The sequence below is a fragment of the Notamacropus eugenii genome, chromosome 6 (assembly GCF_028372415.1).
Source record: "Notamacropus eugenii isolate mMacEug1 chromosome 6, mMacEug1.pri_v2, whole genome shotgun sequence".
NCBI classification, from domain to species: Eukaryota; Metazoa; Chordata; class Mammalia; order Diprotodontia; family Macropodidae; genus Notamacropus; species Notamacropus eugenii.
The window spans coordinates 289423439-289432013 of NC_092877.1; positions in this window are offsets into that span (position 1 = coordinate 289423439).

The window sequence follows — 8575 nt, forward strand, 5'->3', positions numbered from 1 at the left end:
AGTTTAAATCCAGCCTCTGATATGTAGTATAGACATGACCATAGATATGTAAGTCACTTAACTTCTGTTTCAGTTTCTTTAACTGTAAAATGGTGCTAATGATGGCACCTATCTTATAGAATTGTTTTAAGGATCAAATCAAATGACAAATTTCTAAAGTACTTAGTGCAGTGCCTAACACCAGCATAAGCTCTTAATAAATGTTCATTCCTTTCTCCTTCTATTGCACAGTAAGGACAGTGCTAAACATTGTGGATACCAAGACTGAAATGAATTAGTCAGCAATAAATAATTGTACATATAATATCTGTAGATAATACATACATTATATGCATATGTACACATAATATACATTTTGCATATGCATATGTACATAAAATATGAGGAATGTTGGGTCACTGGATTCAGATGGCTCTGGAGGAGAAGTGAGGCTGGTGACCTGCACAGCCCTCCCTCACTCAAAACAAAGTGCAAGTCATGTCATCATTACTCTGATGGCGTGGTCTTCTTTGGCAACAAAGGACGAACACAACCCTGTAAGAAGACTCAGCTCCTCCTCTCCTATCTGTCTCTCCCTCCCCTTCCTTCTCCTCTCCAAAGGAAGGTAAATTTGGATGATCAAAAGATGTCTCCTTTCCCTCTCCTCCCCTTCTGTCCCTTCCTTAACCCTTCCCATCTCCTTGAGCCTACTGCACTGTGAGGCTCAGATACCATGGGGCCCCTGCCCCCTGCCTAAAGGCTCTCTTCTGGACCCTCCTGGCTTCAGAGTGATTATCAATAGTAATTGTTGCTGTTTCCCTCCCATTCTGAGGTCTTTCTTTTCCTTGCCTCATTAAAGGGGCCCCACCCTGGCTACTGCTTAAATGGGCCTATTCAATGAATGGGCATTACGTCTCCCTAAGTGTGTACCTGTATAGACCTTGGCCTGAAGAGGCCAAGGTCTCCCAGTGCATCCTGGGTCATTTCTCGTTATCCTGAGGAATACCAGGTCACTGGATTCAGATGGCTCTGGAGGAGAAGTGAGGCTGGTGACCTGCACAGCCCTCCTGGCAAGTGCAAGTCATGTCATCATTTCTCTGATGGCATGGTCTTCTTCCACAACGAAGGACAAACACAACAACCATATATAACAGTACATTGTGTGTTTGTATGTATATTTATATATACACACATATATGCACACATATATACACAATAAAGCCCCAAGTCTAGCACATTTTTAAGTATCTTTGAACCCTCAGGAGATTCTTTTTTGCCTAGCTGGCTTATTGGATGGCCCCAGTGAAATAATCAACAAACATTTATTAAGTTCCTACAACAGTGCTAGGTGTTAGAGATAAATAACCAAAAGTGAAATAATCTTCAGTCTAATAGAGCTTATTTCATATTAATAGAGGGAATTTGCATGTATGTAAGAATATATAAAAAGTACGCATATGGACTTGCGATCTCCTAGGTTTGATTTGGAAGTTCCTCCAGTGATGAAGATTGCTAACCTTCCATGTTTTTCCATCCTGTGTAAGTCTTTCAACACATCTTCCTATAAATACACTATAAAGAATGGAGGCCTTTTCATCTTCTCTTAATATGAAAATGGTGGTGGAAGAACCTTCTGAATATTCACGTCTCATCTCTCATCCTCACTCTATGATCAGCCCACCTTTTCCTCCTATCACAAAACTCCTAAATGACACTGTCTGCTCATTTGCCCCCCAAAACTTCTCATTGTCTCTATGTTGTAGCTGGTTCACACCCACCATGGACCTTTCTATTACCCACTCTGATGTTCATTTTCATTTCTTTGGAGATTGTTTTATTTTTTGTTCTATTGACATGCAGCAACACTTATAAAATGCTTACCTTGTACATAGTTTGCAATATTTTTGGTAACCTATGAAATGAAGAACAATGTAAAATATGTACCAGATAAATACAGGATGATTTATTTGGGAAAGTCCCAATTGCCTCCATCAACTGACACTTGAAATTTCCCATTCTGGGTATATTGATGTTTGAGACAAATGAATAGTAAGTAAAGAGTGAAAATTATTTATTATGTCCATCTCCTCCTTTGTAAATATCTGGATGTTTTCAACTCTGAACAATACAATGTAGCCACAATGTGATTTTTCCCCCAAGATAATGTCCTAATTCTGAAAACATCCCCAAAACCTATAGTGCCAACTTCATTCATCAACTATTTTTAAAAGGCATGGCTAGTTGAAAAGTATTTGCAAACAGATTAAAAGTAGTCTCCCCAATTTCTCCTGAGCTTTTAATCCAGTGGCCCTATATTTAACTCTGATTCTATAGTGTCAATAAATGACAATTTAGATTATCATTTAGTACATTAAATGCAGATGTCTTTGTACTTCAATTTTAGCGGACAGACACCACTAAGTTTATATACTGAAGCAATGTTGTGTTTTATTTGTTGTTCTTGTTAAGGTTAAGCAAATACTTTTTTTTTTTTCTTGACAGCTTAAATAATGAAAAGGCAAGTTTTACTCTCAGACATTTTAAGGCTACTTAGTACATTCTCTTGGCTCCCATGAGGCTCTAGGCCCTTATCAAAAGATAGAACAGAGGCAGGAAATAAAAAAGAAAGGAAAAGAACAGGACCAAACCAGCCTTAAAAATAAAAAGGAAAGAAATCAAAGGAAAACAAAAGGAAGATTTTTTCTCCTTTTCTTACCAAATTCCCTATGGTAAGGTTTTTAATGGTTCAGAATGTCTTTGGAAGGAAGGATGGCTATCTCATTCACATCTGCAAGGCTATCCAGGGGATTTTATTACAAGAGATGTGAAAAGGAAGCCTGAATTCTGTTTCAGACCAATTCAGGGTCACCTCTAACTACAATGCTTTCTGTGTTTGGGCAACCAGTTATACAATACATCACCTCGAGTGTTGTTTTTCCCCCTTTTTATTAGTTGAGTACATTAACAAAAAATAGGGCTTCCCCCCGCCCCACCTTGAAATGAATCTCATAGTCAATAGGTTAACAAGAACACTGAGAGGACTGCTGTGAACGGTTTCTGCGAGTAGATGTTGAAATGCATTGTATTACCCATGAACAACTTTTTACTTGAATTTCTTGTTTCTCCTTTTCATTCCTCCCTGATCTGAGTTTTTGAAAGAACTCACACAAGGTCAGTTTAATAGAGACAATATATTTTTTTCTCCTAATATCAAAATGCACCTTTTCAAAACATATAGGCTATTATGAAAGTGGATCAAGATACTTGGCTGTGGGTTTTAAGATACTTAAACCCCCTGACTGCCAGTAATAAAAATAATCAGTCAGCAGAAGAACTGACAAGCGGAATTTTTATAGCTGCTGGCATGCAGAGATTGTACTAAGAGATACATTCTTGAATATATGGAATAAAAGAGAGGAAGGGTGATCTGTATGGGAGCAAGAAAAGTGCAAAGTTTAGATATCCAGCTAAATTTCAGATACTTGGGAACGGAGCAAATACACTGAAATTATTTATGGTTCTTACCGGATTATTTAGGTGTTTGCTGCTTCACGATAACATTGGTTATGACACAGAGTCATTATGGCTATATTGATGAAGTGATGTCTGGAGATGGCCTGATAAACACTCCAGAAATGCTATTTATGATTGGGGAAGCTGTGCTACTTTCTTTCTGGCTTGCTTGGAATTAAAGTAAATACCCCTGAATACAGAATGTGGGAGAAATTCAAGCTGCGATAGCAAAGCTTCAGATAAAGAAAATGAAAGAACTCAATTCAAGTGTAAAGGGCAAAGAAAGCACATCCATATACAAGCCTGGACTTTCAGGCAATCATGTGGTTTTCATATGATGCAGAGAAGATGGAGGAGCGAAAATCAGAAGACCACAGTTCAATGAAGATCTGTAATTGATTAGAATGCCCACAGCAGTGTGAGACAACTGGAAGAATCAATTAAAGATTAGAAATGAGTTGTGATGGCAAGCAGAAAGCTCTTAAAAATCAAGTGCCACCAAAAGGAATAAATGAACTCTTGAGAGCTGAGGGCCTGATAGAAGGAAAGTTTATGTGAATGTGCTCCTGAGATGCTGTCTTTTTATACTGACTGGTACTTTCACTATGATTTCACTATCAACCTATATAGATGAGTATGTAAAATGTATGTACACGCTATATGTATGCATCCACGCTTACACATGTGCAGCACTTCTAGCTTCTGTGCTTTTCTTATTATCGAGACTGCCAGGAAAGGGAAGATTGTTCTTAACAATGGACACACAAAGGGGGGGAGTGAGGAGGAAATTTAAATAAGGATCTAAATTTTGAACTTGAAAGATTCAGTTTCATTTGCCTATATAAAATCATAGATCTTTGAGAACTCATTGCCAATTTTCCTATTAGAATATACTGCTAGAATATAGTCATTCTGAGGACAAGGACTTCCTCCCAGAATGTAATATTAGAATGTAACACCACTGAGGACAGGTCTGTCTTGCTTTTGTATTTTGTTTTTGTAGTTTCAGAACTTACCACATCACTTGACATATGTGTTTATTCACTGCTTACACTGAATAAATACTGTTCATTTATTCGTAACATTACCAGTTTGTGATTTGCATTCTAATGGGAAAAAAAAAATATGTGTGTGTACACGTGTATGTGTGTGTGTGTGTGTGTGTAAGTTTAATCCAAAATAGACAATTATTTTTAAAATAACTTCTATTTGGTTTCAGAAATTTTCCTTTTCGTTACATTTGACTGCATTTCTGATATTCTTGGCCCTCTCCATATCAAATTAGTCCCTTTTTCAGCAGCAGCTAGAAAACTATAAACCTTCCCATGGGGACCACTTGCACCTCACTCTTTAGAGGAAAATGACTCTTTGCCAGGTGCAAATAGCAACAGATATAAAATAATTTCTTCTCTCTTTAAATTTAAAATTGTCTTCGATCAAAGATTTCGTTTTCAGAGGTCTTTCCTTTCAGATGATGGTTAAAGTAAAAATAACCAGCAATAGTGGGAGAAGCTAATAGGTAACATAATCAGAGTAGGTCTTTAAAACATGAGTTGCTATGAAAAGACAAAATCTTTGACTTGTATAATCATGGAATCTCATGGTAGGAATGAGCCTAAAAAATATTTTTATTCAATACATGCATCCTATATCTATTGAATTTCAAATAAGTGGCTATCCAGCCTCTATTTGATGTCCTCCAGTGGTGGGGAACTCACTGTCTTATGTATCAATATAGATATTCCACCAGCAGATAACTTAGGTTTGGGAATATAGGCTGTCTAAGCCAACCATAACAACTTTAGCTAAGAGCAATGCTGATGGATGGAGTCATCAAGAAGGTAGGGGATATTTGAACATAGAGTGATGATGACAGATAAGCAAAATGGATTTTGTGAGAAGTACAAGTAGTGTAGGGGATGCAATCCATTTCTCAGTCTAGAGTCATAAACTCTTACCTTCCGTCATACTATATTTAAAAAGCAGCAATGAAACCAGAAGGGTTAAAAAAACAAGTTCAGGACTGGATGAATGCATCATGGTAAGAGATCTGTATAGCTCCTAGTATTCTGTTATATGATAAAAAAGTGGCATATATAATTTGCATTGAATCCATGGAGATGCCTGTAAGAACCTGCTTTCACTCCAGTTACCTGGAGATTGGCCATAAATATTCAAAACAAATGTGTTATAGTATGTAAACATCAAAAATATAGTCCATTACGTATGCTCCCCTTCACTTTTGCAATACTTATTTCTATTTATGAGATAGTTTCACCAATATGAATTCATACAGTGTGCGGAAATGCATTATGTTAGTAAGCAGAAGTGATATTGTTTCATATGCTCTCATTATTTCATTTGAATATTGTTAGCTTAGAAAACAACAAAGGCTAAATGCATCTTTGTGACATAGACTGAAGAGTTAGAGGTCATCTTTTCCCACCTCCTAATTTTACAGATGAGGAAACTGAGAAGCAGGGAGCTGAAACAAATTTTCTAAAGCAATAAGTCAGAAGGCTGAGGTCTCTGCAAGAAGAGATGGACACATATTCAAAGAAAGTCGTAGGAAAGACAAAAGGGTAGGCAATGTTTATATCACATAATACATTCTATGCTCATTCTGGGCTATTTAACATTCCTTTTAATGATGCAAATGAAGACATACGTGGTAAGATTTTCAAAAATGAAGACACAAAAGAGGGAGATATAGCTATCAGATGACTGAATACGTACCAAATACATCTTGACAGGATAGAATATTTCATCAAACGGGACAAAATTTCATAAGGATAAATATAAATTCTTACAAAAAAAAATTCACCAGCGTAAGAGCAGATGTGCCTAGACTTCAGATCCTATGGGGGAAAAAATAAGATGCCAGGGTGTGTGTGTGTGTGTGTGTGTGTGTGTGTGTGTGTGTGTGTGTGTGTGTGTGTGAGCACTTTGGTGGGGTCTATAAGACTAATATAATCAATAGTATGAAATAGTACTCACATTCAATTTCAGGCTACATTAAAAGAGCACTGAAGTCCACGAACTTTATAGATTCACTGAACTCTTTCCTTGTAAGAGAGCACCAAAGAATTGTATTCATTTTAGGATACTACATTTTAAGGACATTGAGAAGCTGGAAAATGTCTAGAGGAAGGTAATAAGGAGGATGAATGGCTTTGAAATTACACCTTACGAGGATCAGGTAAAGTGCTTGGGTGTGTTTAGTCTGGAGAAGAGAAAACTTAAAGAGAGTATATAGCTATCTTCAAATATTTGAAAAGCTGACATGTGGGAGAAGGTTTAGATGTTTTCTCCTTGATCCTAGAAGGCAAAACCCAGTAAATGCTACAATAGAAAGGTAGATTTCCACCAGAGATAGGGAAAAAAATTTCCTAAGAATTAATGCTGGACCTACAGTCAGGAAGATCTGAGTTGAAATTTGATATTAGACATTATCTATTTGAGCCAAGGGAAGTCAATAAACCTCTGCCTGCCTCATTTTTCACATCTAGAAAATGGAGGTTGTAACACTACTTATTGCCCATGTTTTGAGGATAAAATAAGGTAATATTAATAAAGTACTTTGCAAACCTTAACATGCTATATATATATTAACAATTTTTATTAGCTAATATAAAGTATAATATAGAATCTGTACTATAAATTGTCGGCTTGGGACAGAGGGTCCATCATTATTAGAAATCCTGAAGTACAGTCTGTTGTAGTTAAAGGTGTCAAACACTCACGTGGCCTGCCTGACACATGCATCCCACAAGACTACCAAATGTAGCTGAATTCATACTAAAAAGAAATCAGGAAATATTTTACAAAATAAATAAGAATACAATAAAACAGAGACAATATTACATTTTAAAACTAAGTCAGCATGCAGTGCTCAAGAATTTCTTTGTGTGCAATTTAGTGATCCTCCTTGTTATTTGATACTACCAAGTTTGTTAATTATTTACACAAAATACTGTAAAGAGGATTCTTGCTCAGATATGAACTTGATGGTGCCTTTGTAAAGCACAGAGTACAACGCAATTGTATTGTGAATGGTAATCCTTTGTAAGCTTAAGATATACAGTCATTGGGTCTCTCTAGCAAGTGAAAAATGACTAAAATCAATTACTCAATCATTCAACCAAGGAATAAGCATTTATTAAGGTTACTGTGTGCCAGGTACTGTGCTCAGCTCTGGGAATAAAAAGGAAGACAAAAAAAAAAGAAATCTAAATAGATTTGTAGAAATCTAAAAACATTTTAATTCATTCATAGTTATTTGAGATTTTAGTCAAATTGAGATACTTTATTGCAAACAAAGAAGGACAAAAATAACTGGTCTTGCATATCAGTCCTACATTAGTATTTCTTTGTTACATCTATAATAGGATTTTATGATTTCCAACAATATTTTCAAATTCCAATAAAAACTAGGGACATAAACCCATGCATCAGGATCCTGTGGATAAATGTTAATTTTATTTTAAAATGTAATAGTGCCTATTATTTATTTTGTTAAATATTCCTGAATTTCATTTTAATTTGATACAATCTATTCTGCAATGTTTTCAAGATTAGCTTGAGCTTTGTTGGTCACTATTAGTCATCAGTATGTAATTTACAACTTAGCTTCATTTAACTAATTCATATTAATTAGCTTTAACAAATGTATATTTCCTTCAAAGATATAGTAAGAATAAATGTACAAACCCCTCTCTCTTGCACCTCAGGGTCACACACTCTCCTTTACCATGTTGTTCTCTGGGAACAGAAACCATAGCATTGACTTCAGCTCTTCCATGGCATTGGTCCCACCAAGTTCACAGGCTGAATTCTAATTCTGACACTCCTGGATGCTTTTGCTTCCTAGAGTCTCACTTGATCTTTAAAACTCACAATACTCCTTAATCAAAAGAGCAAATGCTAAGGCAGGCAAAAAACTGAGATCATATTCATGAGGCCATGTGTCTATTTTATAGCATTGTCTCTCAAATAATTCTGTCATCAAAGGAGCCAAATCAAGAACTGGGAATCCATTGAGACAACACCTCACGACAATGACTGAAACTAATCTGTCAGTGCC